Source organism: Dipodomys merriami, unplaced genomic scaffold, assembly GCF_024711535.1.
Source record: "Dipodomys merriami isolate MVZ:Mamm:240054 unplaced genomic scaffold, mDipMer1.0.p SCAF_26, whole genome shotgun sequence".
Lineage (NCBI taxonomy): Eukaryota > Metazoa > Chordata > Mammalia > Rodentia > Heteromyidae > Dipodomys > Dipodomys merriami.
The window spans coordinates 7,770,515-7,787,824 of NW_027204048.1; the positions used below are offsets into that span (position 1 = coordinate 7,770,515).

At 42.4% G+C, this 17,310-nt stretch overlaps 1 pseudogene; it reads right to left on the reverse strand.

The window, feature by feature from the left end:
• Positions 1-3,376: 3,376 nt before the first annotated feature.
• LOC138836802 (tripartite motif-containing protein 5-like) lies at positions 3,377-8,283 on the reverse strand (annotated as a pseudogene).
• Between the last annotated feature and the right edge of the window lie 9,027 nt (positions 8,284-17,310).

Here is a 17,310-nt window from a genome sequence, read left to right on the forward strand (position 1 = left end):
CAAAGGTGCCCTGTGTACAAACACTTGCCAAGAAGGGCACAAATACAGCTGTATACAATTCTACCCAGTCACCCTAGTCAACTGTCCCTGGGCTTGCCTGGGAGGACACTGCTGTGTTCAATCTGTCCCAACTACCAAAGAGATGTGGCACTGGAGGCAAAACTGTTTCCTTCACCATCTCTCCTATATCCCTACTTGTTCAAGGAGTCCCTCCAGTTTATGCTTCCTAGAATGTCATCATGTGGACATGCTTGTAGGTGTCTGAATGCTTTTTTTAAATTGTAAACATGTTATACAGATGGTTACAGTAACAGGAGTAAGGTAATGAGTACATTTCCTATCAAGCATTGTTACCCTCTCCTTTGTTTTACCTGTTCTATCCCTTCCCTCCCCAATTCCTGCCCCGACCCTGCCAGCCAAAGATGTAAAGTTTGTTTTCCACATAGTGTCTTGCATGTCTCATTGTTACTGAATGTCCTTGGATAAGTAAAATCACTCATTGCTAGTGCACTTAGATAATGACAAGACATGGAAAGACAAGGAACGCGACACAGAAGTGGCAGTGTTGGAGATGCATGGCGTGCCAGCACTGATTGGGAGGCAGAGGCAGCTGCTGATCTGGGCATCAGAACAGTGTTTGTTACTCTCTAGGTTCTCATAGATTGGTAGTGAATCCATCTAGACCTGGCCTTTTTGGATATGACAACTCTTCATTACTACATCCATCTAATTGTTGAAGTGACTATTTCCTCTTGGTACATTTTAGGAAGGTCAAAATAAAAGGTAGATCTAGGAACGTATTCACTTCCTGGCATTTGATTTTAAGCATAAGTATTTCCTCCTGATTCTTTGGTTTTCATTGAAATTTATTGTGGTATTCCCTTTTTTAATTTTAATATTAATTTGAGTCATGATTCTTCTTTTTGACAAATACTACTGGATTACAAAGCTTATTTTTCAAAATTTGTTTCATCAAGACTTTGCACAGTTTTTTCAGTATCCATTTGATTCCTCCTCTTCACTAGTTGTTTATATTTGTTCATTTTGCATTTTTATTCTTTTCTCACTTTTAGGTTTATCATTAACCTTTTTGTGATTTCACTTTCTCTTCTCATACTCCTGATTTTTTTTCTCTCCAATGTACATACACGCAGCTATACTAAGTTTCTTTCCTTACTGGCACTCTTACTGTATCCCAAACATTCTGACATGCAGTCTAATTCATTTCGACTAGCTTGTAGGATTATTCTCATTCTCCCTTTTCTTCTTCAGTCACTGTGAATAAGTACTAGGGCCTACCCAGGTCTTGGCAAAGCCTGGTCCCTGCAGTGTCTTGTGAGCAAGGTGAGGTGAGGGACTGAGGATCTGGTAGGTCTCAGGATGGCCTGGGGCCAGGGAAGTCTTAGGTCACTCAAGCTGTAGGCTGCTTGAATCTCATTGAGGCATGAGGCAAGGGGCTAAGAGTACCCCAGGGTCTCAGGGCAGCTTGTGACTAGGGACTGAGTGCTGAGGTGGTCTCAGGGAAGCCGAGGTTAAGGGTACAAGTGCCTGCTGGGATCTCCAGGAAGCCCTGGAAGACAGGATTAATAGTCAATAAGGGTCTCAGGGAAAACCTGGGCAAAGGACTGGGGACAGATCTTAAAATAGCTGGGCTGAGCAGCTGAGGGCCAAGAAAGGTCTCCAGACACACGAGGATGAGTAGTTGAGGAACCACCTGCTTCTCAGGGCAACCTGGAGCCAAGAGCTGGCCGAGGTCTCAGGGAAGCCCTTGATGAGTGGCCAGGTAAGTCTCCCAGGACTGAAGGACCAGAAGTTGAGGATTGGCCAGGGCCAGGACCTACGTTGTGCTCCAGATCCAGAGGATCCTATGGTTCATGGTTCTGAGCATGCAGAGACCACAAGAGGGAGTTGTACCAGGGACTGGACCTGATTGGGCAGCTCAAGCCATTGCAGGGCCCACCTGTAGTTTGTGTCCTGGCTCCCTTTCATGCCTACAGACCTCACCTCAGCTGCAGCACGCCATTCCAACTGCTGCTGTGTGCCGCCACCTGCCACCTGCCACGGCCTGCCCTTGCCTGCCTACCACAGTTCACCAAAAGAAACAGACACACTGAAAGAGAAACAGTGCCATGAGTGAGATACATCCTGACTGTTTATCCACCTGACCATATCAGTTATGGTGTGAAGAATGCTTCAAACCTCTTCTGCTTTCATGAAGGGAATGCATATTGCAAAGTCTTCCTTGTGAATATTCTATGACCAGCTGAATTGAAAATGAAGGCAGATGCATTTGTAATTACATCGTTCAATTTGCTTATTATTTTTTGAAAATGTGTTTCTGAATTCAGTGTGTTTTCTCATATAATTGAGAGAAAATTTTCATTGTGCTAGTTAAGTTCTAAATCTTGATCTTGAGCAACTCTTTTTTTATTTTTTTATTTTTATTTTTTATGAGCAACTCTTTTTTTTAGAGTTAAATAGATGTTTAATACAGAGCTTACTTTCTTATACAGTTCTAACGTGTAAGTTAAATTGTTTATATGAAACTTGCCAGAAAATAAACACAACATTTCAATATTTTAATCCAGCAAATACATGGGGAGAGGGGACATGAGTTAAAACTACAATGTACACATAATCTGCTTCTTGGTCTAGATCATTTGTGACACTTTTCTCCTTGATGAATAAAGAGTCTGAGAGTAAAGCTAAGACACTGCTAAGGGCTCATTCTTTAAGGGAGTGATTCCTATATATATAGTCTTTCAATGACACAAAAACCTTGTTGAAACAACTCTGCATTTTCTGTCAATGGCAGAGAGAAAAGGGCTGTGATATTAGGAATGATGACATAAGATTATCTCCCAAACAAATCTGGCCCATTGAAAGGTGTACATCCTAGTTATAAGTGAAGGACATTGAATCAGAAAGACTCAAGTAAGGAGGAAAAGATGTTTCAAGAAGCACAGAGGGGCACAGATGCATGAAACACACACCAGGACCAGGGACAGTGCACAGAAATGTCGAAGGGGGTAAAAAGGCTTAAGCACTGGATCAGCATAGAGTCATAGGTTCTGAACATTGTAAAGGATTGAAATATGGATAGACTTCACGGGTCAAGGCACAGTTAGTGGACTTGTAGATGAGAAATGCATTGTACGTAGTGCTGTAAAATGAGACTGAGCCAGCCTGGTAGTCTACAAAAACCCCCAACACGTTCAAGAGTGACAGGCAAAGACAGGGGCAAGGACAAAGGAGAATGAGTGGTAGGACCCTCCCTGAAAGCTTTATACTCAGATTTATTCTCCATCCCTATAATCCAGTAACCAATTTTTGGTCGAGGAACTTCATAAATAGTATGATCATGACTTGGCCTGCGTCAGAAGTGTCTTCCATCACTTAACCCCAGGTGCCAGGATGTTTTCTTAGACACACTTACCTCCCAGTAGTGCTTCCCTGATTTGATTACGAGGGCACGTAGGACTCCTAGGAGAGGTCAATTATTTCCTGGCAATTGAAATGCATTTTGTGAAAAACCTAAAATTTTGTTATGAACATTCTGAGCCGGGAAATAATGATCTCTAGAAATTGAAAAAGGTTGTGTGAAAAAGACAGGAGTATACTGGTATCTTATTTTTCTTTGATCCTTAGAAATATCAATTCTCGAATCGTCATTTGTAGTCACTCTCACAACTGCACCCAGTATTGGCGGGCATCAGTCAGCTCTTGAAACGCTTGTAGCCCTCCTCTCAGACCAGTTATTGGGAACACTGTCTGTGCTTTCTTGGGGAAAGGTATTGGTTTCTTCATTGTCAAGAGCTTACATCTTCTCATGATGGTATTCACATCCTGCAGCCTCTCCATTGTGGACCCTTTTAACAGACGCTCCGCATCTGAGATGAGCTCAGTCACCCACTCATGCTGCTGGATCAGCTCATTTTCTGACACTGCCAGGGTTTACAAACCATCTTCCTCCTCCCTTTTCAGCTTTTGCAGTACTTTCTCCTCCTCCGTGTCCAGGATGCCTCTCCACTGTGTAAAATCAGCTTGAACATTTTGTATCTTGCCCTGTATTTGAGTCTGCCAAGAAATTTTGTCTTGTTGGAGTTCAGCATTCCACTTCTCAGATTCTTCCTTGTTCTTCCTCAGCTTGTCCAGAGCTGCCCGGAGCTTGTTCTGTGAATAAGGAAGGAACCACGGCAGAGTCACTTTCTGAACTTTCTCAGCCTCTCCTCAAGGGATAACATGGAAGAAATCAGGAAGAGTCGAGTTTACAGAAAGGATGAACACTGTAATTAACTTCTAGCAGTTGGAAGAAAACTTATGAGCAACTCTTAAACTTTAGTTTTACCTTTCTAATGTGAGTGATTAGGACACTTGATTAGGCAGCTTTAAGAAGTCATATTGATTTTTAGAGTTTTAATTAAAAAAATTTTAAGTGTGCATATTGAAAATGTCAGGCCATCTGTGAGAAAAGCAAATAATTTTACACCATGATGACAATTTTTATGTATTACAATAAAATTACTTTGACATGTTTACACACATACTTGTGCACAAAATTTTAAGGCACTTTTAAGTTTTTTAGAAAAAATAAAAATTGGCCATATGTTTCCTGGAATTCCAGTGGCAAAATATGTTAATGCCTATTGCATGATAGAACCGCATGGTTTATGCTAAAAATGAAAAGCAACACCAATGTACAACACATATTTTTAAAACGATTTTGGGAATGAGACATATTAGCATATAAATTGACCTTTAAAGTAAGCTTGGTGGAAGAGTGGGGGTCATGTGAAAACCCACCATGTGGCCTTTGTCTCTTCCTAGGCAGTTATGGATCTCCAGGGCCTGTAGAGAACTGGGGGAGAGAAGAGTTCCTTCAAGGGGCCTGTAGCAAGCTCCTAGAGGAGTTTTGCCTGAAGGAAGAAATTAAGCATCCAGGGGTAGGAAGGTGGCTCAGTGGTAGAGCGCTTGCCTTGCATGCCTGAGGCCCTGGGTTCGATTCCTTAGCACCACATAAGCAAAAAGAAAAAAGCTGGAAGTGGTGCTGTGGCTCAAGTGGTAGAATGCTAGCCTTGAGCTGAAGAGCTGAGGGACAGCGCCCAGGCCTAGAGTTCAGGCCCCACAACTGGACCAAAAAAAAAAAAAACAAAACAGAAATTAAGCATCCAGATTCTGAAGTGAGTAGACCCAGGAAAGATAAAGGACTGGTTTATTTGAAGTATGACATATAACTGCTCCCCTTATGGGATTTTTGGGTGAGAAAAGGAGAAAGATGTAAAAAGGAGAAGCTGGCTTCGATGTGTTTGCTAGCCAGGGACTGTCAGTGATGGAGTTCAAGCAGGGCCATTAGCCTGTTGCAGGGACCACATGTAAAGCCACAGTTGCTTTACCTTTTGAGGCTTGCAACCACCCCACCTTGGGCCAGCCATACAGCAGGTACAGGGGGAGGCACAAGTCACTTACAGCAAAGTTTAATGTCAGAAAGCTAACAAGCTGAACCTCTCAGGTAGGGATGACTTAAAGAGGACAGTCAGTTTGCTGACTGCAAAGGGGAAGAATGTAGTTACTGGACCAAAAGTGGAAAAAGGCTTAGGAAAAAGGTGAGTGGTGGAGAGACAGATAATTTTAGCTAAGAAAATAGTAAGCCAGAATGGCTAACCTTGATAGGGAACCTTGGGGGGGGGGGGAGTCCTGTGATCCTGTCCATGTCTCACCTCTCAAGGGCACAAGCCCAGAGGCAGAGAGAGAGGTAAAGCTTGTACTTAGATGATTTCCTTCCATTTGTCTGAGTGCTTGCAGAAATTATATAGGTTCCATAAAGTATTAGGGTCCAGTGTCCCATGAAAAGGCCAGGAATACTCATTGTCCAGTGAATACTGGGGCTCAAGTTGATTATGTAAGCATCTAAACCCATGAGGATTAACATCAGGCAAAAGCTTAAGGGCCTCTAGTTTGTGTAAAAGGCAGCCCAGAGGGGAATCCTGAGGAATTTGGGATTGGGCCCCTCCCATGGTGAGTGTGCAGAGTTGAGTTGATGCTAGAGATCCATGGGCATGCCCAGTGGGACTCTGGTCAACTAACAGAGGGAGCAGGCAGCAGAGGGGTCATCACCCACAATTGCTGCATCCTGACCACAAAGGGATGCAATAAGAGGGGCCAGTCCCATGCAATTATTTGTTCACCTGGCCTATACCAACCTTCTAGAGGCCTAAGCCTCCGAGGAAAGGCTCAGAACTCAGTACCAGGTTTTCACCCTTGTGAACTCCAATCCCTGACACTGAATGGTCACTCACCCAGAAAAAATGTCAGATTGGTCACTGGTGGATGTAGACAAAGCAATTGGTCAGGAGGAAATCACCTCAGTGGTCCTTTGGGTGGACCTGAGATTGCCACCAGTTCCCTTGGGCTGCTCAAATTTCCTGAGGGGAAGAGCAAGGACCACTGGGGGATCCTAGATCTGACTGACAGCACCAATGAACACCTCAGCCCAGAAGACCACGTGGATACCAAGTCATGAACAACAAGCTTCAATGTCATCAAGCTGACAAGCTGACCCTCTCAGGGACAGCAGCCTGTCTTTGTGTAAGGTTGCCTTCTAGGGCCAGGGAATGCTTTGTGGTCTGGTTTGTGAGTGGTGGAGTACGTGAGGTACATGAAGGCAAGGAATTCCATTATGGTGGGGCTACAAATTATGGTTGCAGTTGCATGCTGTAGATAACACGTGATTCCAGGCAGTGAAGTGAAAGGAAAACCAGGGCAGAACAGCCAGTTGTAGTTAGGCCTGGCCAGATCAACTAGCTTTGTGGAAGGGGCTAAGGACATGAGATGGAGGATGTCAAGCCAAAATGGAGGAGGACATGCTAACAGGCATTGCTCATGATTTAAAAATGACCCACACACTATTCTATAAACACACATATGTATACACACACAAAACTGCTCTGCCCTCTTCTGGACTCTTAGTGTTTTCCTCCAATATTCTAGCAATAGACCCTACTGATTCATTCTCATTCTCTTTGAACTTAGTTCCTATTGCAGTAGTATATTGAATTTATATCTTCTCTTTGGAAAAGCAAGGATTAATCCGGAGGGGGGGGGGTTCTCTGGGGGAAAGAACAGGCATTTAACTGCCAAAGTGATGTCAACATAAACTGGATACAGATCAGACAAGAGTCACAACAGTGTCCCAATAGAAATAAATGTTCTGTGTAGAGATCCCTGTGTCATGGGCCCACAATGCTAATACTTGATTTGAAACAGAAAATCTCATATTTCTTTAATGGGTTATTCTACCAATATCAGTTCATACAAATCATCCACAATGGACAGATCCATTAGATACAGAATATCAGACTATACTTTATGTTACATAGACCTAAGATAACCCATATGTTAACTGCTAAATCACAGAACTCTGAAAGGCTATTGATTATAGCACAGACCACACAGTTGACAGCTAAAAGCTGCAATTCAGAAGAAGACATCTTTTCTCTGAAGTTTGTTCATTAAAATCCAAGCAAGAATGACAACAAAGTTAAAGAGCAGCAATTACCCTGTGGGTAATTATCCAATGGGTAGAGGTCCTCTGAATCATGCCTCCATTTTCCTTGACATATTGGAAAGAGGTATCTATTTGGCCACTCCTGCAGCCCAGTTGTGTTGAGGACCAGAACAGTTCAACAGGTTCTGCTCATTGGGGGAATCAGAAGTTTTCTGGAACTTTTGTCCTTCTGGTGTACCAATTGTGTTAAAAGCCCAACAAGAACTACACCTATCATGATAAGAGAACAAGACTGTCATACACAAAGCAAATAGCAAGATATTGACATCAGCAACTATGTTGAACATCCCTCAGAAAGAAAAATGAACTCCATGTCACCCAGACTCTGCAAAGGCAAGTGACATCTATTCCTGGCTTTCCTATGGACAGTGAAAGGGTCTACTGTGACCATGTGACACCTGAGACTGCACAGTAGTCACATGGTTTTTCTCTATCCAGTCCACAGATGTCAGCAGCTCACCAAATATAAGTTCCAGATACATCTGTCCCTCATTGTGCTCATCGGGCTGAGACATACCTTTCCTGTTTGAATTCCTTGGTGGTCTTCCAAGAACAGTAAAGGAAATATTGAAAACTAAGACCATTTTGTGTAGAATTGAAAGAAGCAAGTGGTAAGCAATGCACATGACACGTACCATGAATCCCAAGGCATTTATCGACAAGGTGAAGCCATGTTTCCCTTGGCTGTATTCTGCATTGTGCAATTCAATTATTTTCATGTCTGCCTCCCATAGTGCTCTCCTCTGTCCCTCTTCATCTTAGGAAAGAATACAAGTAATAATTGCTTTTTCTATTTAATCCCAGTCCTGTTTACTAAATGAACCTGCTGAAAAAGCTGGAGAAAGATTCTGGCCAGGATGCATTGCACTTTTGGAAGCTATTCTTTATAGTCAGAAAAGAGCAGGATGTCTCCCCGTATTGTGCTCTATGACTAACATTAGGTTAATGCCTTTCTAAGACCTGGCTTTTAGAAGCTACTCTCTGGCTATGAAGTTCCATCAGCAAGAATCTTGTCTCTGGGGTTCCTCTGAACATTGTGATGTTACACCCATTGTGCCGTAGCTTTTCCTCTCCTTTGTCTCCCACTCCATCCATTATCCATGCAAAGTGGGATCACACAATGGAACAACTGAGGCCATTTCCTAGCAAAGGATGACCAGCCACAGAGAAAGATCCATATTGTAAAGACTAGAAAGGGAAGGAAGCTGGGATCTCGTGACTCATGCTTTCTAGAAACCTTCTTTGATTGAAATATTCAAACTACTCTTTCAAATATTTATCTAAAGCTATGTAAATGTTTAAGGATGTGGCTTGACTTAAAGAAACAACTGGAGAAATGAGGTCAAGCTATCAACATGAAGGGTATCCTGCCCAAAGCTCTAGGGGTTAAAGCAAAGTATGCAAGGATAATGGTTGGTTCAAGTTGTGTCATTCAGGCAAAAATCTCACTGAATGAGATATGTGATCTTAGTAGGGGCAATCACATTCCCAAGAGCTCGGAGACCACTGACATTTTTATGACCAATACACATCAGGCAGAAGATGTGTTGTGCCTTGGCATCTCTCCTTCTTGAGTGAAAACTTCTGGAATAGTCCTCCTAGACAAACTGGGAAGACAGCACCCCACATTGTCACAGTTTCACACAACAGCCTCCAATGTCACAACCTGCTGTGCTATTCATGAGTACATGGTCATGTACTCAAACAAATGCATGTCTGCACCCCCAGTACAAGCACCTGGTCAGGAACAGGAGGCCTGTGGAGCTCCGGGCTCAGATTTGGGTCAGTGCATGTGGAACTCTGGGTAGTGACTGTCCAAGCATATACCTTCTGTTTCACCCTCTGCACATTTTCTTAAGAGTTGGAGGATGTGGGCTGGGAAGGTGGCTCAGTGGTAGAGCGCTTGCCTTGCATACTTGAGGCCCTGGGTTTGATTCCTCAGCACCACATAAGCAAAAAAAGAAAAAAGCCGGAAGTGGCGCTGTGACTCAAGTGGTAGAGTGCTAGCCTTGAGCTGAAGAGCTGAGGGACAGCGCCCAGACCCAGAGTTCAGGCCCCATGACTGGACCCAAAATCAAAAAACAAAACATAAAAAGAGTTGGAGGATGTTACTTGGTTGTAATAGACAAGAAGGAATGAGCATCACAATGCAGTTTGCAGGGATGCACCTGCCCTATCCAACCAGGCTAGACACTGAGCCTGACTGAACTGTACAACCTGAGATCTTCTAAGTGATCTTGTAGCCACCCCGGGTTTCATTCCTCCACACAACCCCAGCCCTGCCATCCTTCTCTGATGTCCCCAGTGCCAGTGTTAGGGCAGAAGCTCTTGTTCTGGAGGTTGTGTCTACTTGGGGTCTTGTTCCTGAAAGGATCCCTATTCCATCCCCTGTTCCCACCATGCCTCTGTGGGATGCTCACCTGAGATGGAAACTATGCAGGTGCACTCTGCATTGTAACTCTCTAAAGACCACTGTCCTAAAAGCTCCTGTTCCTGATATCTAACTCAGGTTTTAAAGTCTCAGGTCTGCTAACTGACCTGAGGTCCTCCCCACTGTTTTTTGTTTTGTTTTGGTCAGTCATGGGGCTTGAACTCTAGGCCTGGATGTTGTCCATGTGCTCTTCAGCTCAAAGCTAACAATCTACCACTTGAGCCACATCGCCACTTCTGGCTTTTTCTGTTTATGTGGTCCTGAGGAATCGAACCCAAGACCTCATGAATGTTGGGCAAGCACTTTACTGCTGAGTCACCTTCCCAGCCTATTCCCTACCTTTTGAACTGTAACTAGATACTCATGACCCAGACTCAGCCCTATTCAGCCCTCTGACAAGATCAGATCCACTTTTGTCTCTCATATTCATCCTCAGCCCTTTTGCAATATGATACCTTTGGGTATAAGCCCAAAGGAAGGCCCTTTCCAGATGCTGGCATCTTGATAGTAAGTTTCTCAGTCTCCACATCTGCAAAGCAGTATACTTCTCATGATAAATTACATACACAATCTGTTGTATTCTGCTACAGCCATATAGAATAGACTAATACTGCATGAGTAGAACATAGTATTTGTCCTTTTGTCTTTCTATAGGTCATTTAGCATAATATTAACTAGATTCATGTTGTAGCATCTAGCAGAGTATCCTTTCTTTTAAGGCTGAGTAATATTTTATTATGCATAGAGCCATTTCTTGTTTATTTGGGTGTTTGAATTGTTTGGGCATTTTCACACTATTACTAATATTCTTATCATCATAAATGTACAAATATCTACTCACATTTCTACTTTTGGTTCTTTGGAAGTTGTAGTGCTAGATATAATTGTATGCTTGATTTTTTTGTGATTTCCACAGTAGATGTACCATTTTCATTAACACCAACATTGTACAAGTTGTTGTAAGGTGAATCTTCCCAGAAGCCACATTTTAAAATACAGAATATTAGAGTCTTTATTATACAGTTAACAGGCTGCAGGCCGCCAGCTGTTACAAAGGCCTGAAGCACACAAATACACATAACTCAGCTAGGAAACATGCTAAAGAGGAAAGAAATACCAAAAACAATACCAACAAGCCATTTCAGCTCCAATGGAGAGCTGAATTGGGACGCCATGATGACTGGCGATGAGCCTAGAAACAGGACACAGGACAGGATCACAGAGACACACGTGGCATGGCCTCCTTCTGGCTGGGCTGGTCCAGGCTGAATAGGGTTGGCCCAGGTGGGGCAGACCCACAGGAAATTCCCAGTCCCAGGCACTGTACTGACAGACTCAGTAACCTATCAGCCAACTGCCCACCTCTGTCTCCGGGGATCCAGGCACACCCATCACCTGGGAGGCAGGTGATGGCAGGTGATGGGCAAGGTCATTTTCTTTCCCCAGCATGAAGACAAAATGTCAGATCCATATGGCTAATATGGCACTGGCCAGACCTCCTTACTTCAACGTGTTTCCAATTCTAATCATCTCTTCAGTATTTTCTCCTTCATCTCTCCCTTCCTTCCCACTCTCTTTCTTTCTCTCTCTCTTGTTCTCTCTTTTATTTCCTCTTTCTCTTTCTTTCTACCACTCTGTTTCTCCTCTTTCTACTTCTTTCCTTTCAGTGGTTATCCTAATACCTATGAACTGGTATCTCATTGTGATTATGATTTATGCTTATCTGATGATTAATGATAGAAAACATATTTTCATGTGCTTATTTGCTAGTTATTTATTTTTAGGAGAAGAATAACAGTTATTCTGTTAGTCATAGTGGTAATGAATTTTAGGAGTTCATTATATTTCCTAGATTTTAATTTCTCATTATTTCTATGCTTTGCAAATGTTTTCTATGGATTCACTTTCCACTCTATTCTGGACAAAATTTTGATTATAATGTGATACAATTTATCTATTTTCTCTATTGTTACTTTTACTCTATTTAAAAACCATTAGCAAATCCCCTACCATAAAGCTTTGACCCTATTTCCCCTTCTTTTGTAGTTTTTACCATTGCATTTCAATATTTCATTCATCTGATTAATTTCTGGGTAGTTACCTGGGTGGTTTTCCTAGCATTGTTGTTGAAAATTACCTTCTCTCCCTAGGAGGTAATCTTTTTCACTCCCCATTAATATATTTGAAAATCAATATGTGCAAATTCCATTCTAGAGAATTTAAAGCACAAGAAGCCTTTTGTTTCACTCTCAAGTGTAGAAAGTGATTGTGAAAGTTTACTCAGCTGCTAGTGAATGCAAGATTATCTTATTGCCAGTTCTTTGTAAATGTATCATCACAGAATTCAACAGAGTTATTCAAAATGTCTACATTAAAATCCTCAAGTAGAGGCATTTGATAATTGCTCTTGGGCTCCCTCTCCAGGAGGTAAGTGAGAAAACTGCTGACTGCCTTGGCCCCACCCACATATTGAGCTTGACCAGGCTGAATGGCAGCTGCTGCTCTGAACAGCAGCCTCTTGGTTCCTAAGAAAGCAACAAAAACCAAGGGAGGAATCCTGGATTTCTTTTCTATCAAGGAGCCCAACTGGAAAAATAAGTCAAGAAATCCTTAGCTGCAGGAGAAGTAGGAGAGAAGTTGGTGTTCGCAAGAAACTGGAAGGCATGGGAGTTCCAAGTTATTAGTGTCTATTTACACAAAATCAGTGTCCATTTATACAAAATCTCCTCAATAAAGAAGTGGGTTTGAAGGTGTGGTTCAGCGGTAGAGAGTTTACCTAACCTGTGCCTTTTACCTACACTACTACCTGAGTAGATATCCAACACATGTGAGAATAGAGGTGAGCCTCTTGCACAGATACCAGATTTCCCTTGAGGAGAACATTGCAGCATTAGGAGATCTTCAGATAAGGATCCCCAAAAGACCAGCAAGGAGCCGATTCCAATGTAAGCACATGAGTCATTTATTAAAAGCTCGAGCCTGGACTCCCAACCATCACCCATGCAGCAAGTCAGAGTTGAAAGCCCAGACCCTTCCTCTAGCAGGGTTTTATAGGGTTTTTAGGGACTTCTATGCATCATCGCAACACTTAGCAAATCATATCACACCGCAGGAAAAATCATAAAACAATTCTAAAAGATGATTAGTGAAACCAGTGGCGGAAACCGACCAGGTACAGGGGATTGGCTGGGTCATGGAGTCGATGCTCTTTGAAATGATTGGCTAAAGCAGATGGTCTGAGCCGCCACCAAGTGCTCTTTAGCTTGCTTTGAAATGATTGGCTAAAGCAGATGGTCTGAGCCGCCACCAAGTGCTCTTTAGCTTGCAGGAACATCTGGAACTTTGGGTTTTTCCTGTTATCTGCTGATTAGATGTAGTTAGTGGAATTTACAGTAGAGGGTTGTTCCTGCAATTTGAGCCCGAGAGGATCAAGGGGAGTTGCTGACACATTTCCCGGACAAAACGGAATCCAAACCTAATTTGTTCAGGCTTCACAGACATTGTACTTGAGAATACACTCTCTCCTTTGCACTTGGCCCCAAATTTGTTTTGTAGCCACTTGCTTCTATCTCTGAAGTTTCCCTATCCCAGGGACTAAATGCTATTCAACATCTCCAAAATCTCTGGACATGGTTTGGTGTATGATAGTACCTGAAGTGAACAAGGTGGAGATGTGTAGCCCATCAGACAGACATTTCAGAGAAACCCCCTTTGTGATGACAGGTGAGCCTCATTTTGTATCTATGCTAAACCTGCGCCCTAAAGAGCATAAGGAGCTTATGAAGGTCTGCTTTGTGACAGTCAGGCTTGAGGTTTTTTGAAAGTAATAATCTTGGGGGCCTTATGTCTATTTGTGCAGTGGCTTCTCTGCTCTGCAGGTTAGGGTAGGGACTGTTAGTATCTAGTCTTCCTCAGGCAAGCTGCTAGAATGGATGGGCACATGGGATGGTGCCACCGAGGACTCAAACTTATCCTAGATCCCTCATTGTTTCTTACCTGCCCATTGTTCAGTCATTACAGAAACAAACTACAGGAAGCCTTTAGGATGTGTGTGGATGAGGAAACCTGGGAAGACATCATGTGATGTCTTGCTTATCCCACATTTTGGTGGTTAATTGGAGATCAGAATCTCATGGACTTCCCTTTCTGATATGACCCACTTTCACCTCTGAGAGTGTCCTTCTATTCCAACAAACATTTTTGAATAAACTTTGCTGTTACTCTCAATTTGTGTCTTGGATGAAATGTTTCTTTGCAGTACATGATGGAGATAGGCAGACTTTGATACATTATAGTCTGAAAGTAAAATTTTACAAATAGATTGTAAGTACAACCATCTTCTTTATGCTTGTTCTTTGCAGTCTTGGTTTTTAAAATTTTTTATTTAGGGCTGGGAAGGTGGCTCAGTGGTAGAGCACTTGCCTTGCATGCCTGAGGCCCTGGGTTCGATTCCTCAGCACCACATAAGCAAAAAGAAAAAAAAGCCAGAAGTGGCGCTGTGGCTCAAATGGTAGAGTGCTAGCCTTGAGCTGAAAAGCTGAGGGACAGCGCCCAGGCCCAGAGTTCAGGCCCCAAGACTGGACCCAAAAAAAATTTTTTTTAATTTAATTGTAGAGATGTTGTACAGAGGGGTTACGTTACATGAGTAAGGCAAGGAGTACATTTCTTGTTGAACATTGTTACCCTCTTCTTTGTTGTTCTCCCACTATCCCTTCCCTTTCCCACGCCTCCCCCAACTCCCGAAGTTGTAAAGTTCATTTCAGACAGAGAGTCTTGTCTCTTGGTCATAGCAATGGGTCATCCTTTGTCCTTCATTCCCCATTTTGTGATTCACTTTCCCTTCCTCAAATCAGATTTCTTTTTAAAACCTGCACTATTGGATGAACTGTTTGGATTTTTACTTGTCTCTCTTTTTTTTTTTTTGCCTGTCCTGAGGATTGAACTCGGGGCCTATGCACTATCCCTGAGTTCCTTTCACTCAAGGCTAGCATACTGCCACTTGAGCTTTATTCTGACCACTCTAGCATTTTCTGAGTAGTTTGTGGAAGATATGAATCTTAGGGCCTTTTCTGCCTGGGCTGGCTTCAAACTGTGATCCTCAGATCTCAGTTTTCTGATTAGCTAGGAATCAGTTGTGAACCACCAGTGGCCAGTCTTATCTTTTCTTTATTAGCTTCCTATTTCCTGTGCAGTTTCCCATACTTGTCCTATGTAATCTCTCCATGCAATAAGGCAACCATGGCCAAGGGGTATATTGGCTACCCCAGGGATAAAATCCTACCACACAACTTAATGTTTCCTTCCAGCTCCCAGTGAGCATATTACAGATTCTGGAAACACAACTATTCTTTTTCTAGTTGGAGACTATTCCCACAGTTCTCTCTTCCTTCCAGAACCCTGCCTATCCACATGGAAATTAAACAATTGCTTCCTTAAAGGACTTTGAAACGATTTCTTAGCAAATATTATGCTAATGATTATCTGTGCTGGAGGAGGAACTGTTGATACCATGTGTTTCTTGGAGCTGTGAACCTCGTTTGGAATCCATAGCAGTTTCCATGACTGTGTGGTCTCTTGAACTCTATGACTCAGATGTAAGGCTCCTATGTGTTTAGGAAATTACTAGATTTCTCTGGAACTTATGAGCTATCACTGAAATTCTTGGTTAGATGAATGCACTAGCAACTGGCTATCTGAAGACACCAAATGGAGTACTGAAACTTATATTTTTATAATTAGGGTTTTTTTGGTTAACATCTAAATATTTTGGGGCAATGTGATAATGGCTTGCTAAAGTCGAGCGAAATACAGTATAATAAAAGGTAAAGGTGGAAAAATGATCAAGTCTAAAGATTGACTAGAAAAGAACTTAAGATAAAAAGAGAGGCCTTATTTTAAAAACAAACCAAAAGTCATTATGTCAAAAAATGAACTTTACAACTTTGGCGGGGGGTGGGGGTGGGGGGAAGGGGTAGGGAGAAAGATGGGAAGGGATGGGAAGGGATGTGAAGGGAAAACAGAGGAGGAGACAATAATGCTTGATAAGAAATGTACTCATTACCTTGCCCATGTAATTGTAACCCCTCTGTACGGTATTTTCTCAATATAAACAAACAAACAAACAAACAAATAAACCTATAATCAGCTTGCAAAAGAGGGTGATAGTATTTCTTCTGGGAAAAAAAAGATTGTGTTAATAAGTAGTAGAGAAGCTGGCTCATATAGAGAAAGCTCCTACCCAGGTTTCCCCTGACCAACTTATGTAAATGAAAGATGCGGTGGGCCATCCCTATTGGGTAGTTTTCTATAAGCAAGTGAATGATGTCCCTATGCTACTCTGTAATTGGTTAACATTTTGTACGTGAGGACGCTCAGTTTGCACGTCAAGTTAGGACTTCCGGGGACTGTTTAGTCTGGCGGTTGGGACAGGAATAGGCCCGGAGGAGGGCTGGGAAGTGCACCTGTGGTCCTTGAGCAGAACTGTGTGATACGCTGTCAGATGGCTGTCGTCGGTTCAGATGTGAAGGCCAGGTGGTCTTGGGCCCTTCTTGGGATGTGCCTGGCCTGAGGCTACTGAGTGTGCCGGCAAGTCCTGGGAGGTGCCAGGTGAGAACCTCTGCGAAACACCAGAGGCCCAGGCCGATGACGCTGAAATCCAGCACTTGGAGGGGGACTGACTTAATTGGAGTTTCACAGAGGCTTTTCTGCTTAGTCTGGCTTCGAACTATGATCCTAAGATCTCAGCCTCCTGAGTAGTTAGGATAACAGGCCTGTGCCAACAAATTGCTTTCTCAGATACTTTTCATGTTTTGTTGTCATTTTATATTCTCACATCTATTTTCTGTATGGATAATATTTTTAAATCTACTCAACTTTTATTTGCATGTTTATTAGCATCAGTTAGTTGTTGATCATTACATGGTACTTTCATTTGTACCTTGAACAAATTCACCCAATCAGTCACCTTCCTGTTTCTCTTCTGTCCCTTCTCAAAAGTTTGTACTAGCTCATTATTCCATTTTCAAGCAGATACATGAAGTATTTCAAGCATATGCATCATCTTTCATCCTCTGTTCAACTTCCCCATTTCTGCGAGTATGGGAACTGCTTTACAATTATTTATTGCTAGAGTGCATGTTAATTGTTCAAAGGGAGTCTCACATTCGTGTTTCACAGCCTATATATTATAAAGTGACTGACCATGTCCTACCTATGTCCTATCATTCAACAGCTTTCAGTGAGTTTGATTTTACCATGCTTATTTACAGATATACAATATTTCATTTTTAATTAAAATGCAATATGTTTCAATATT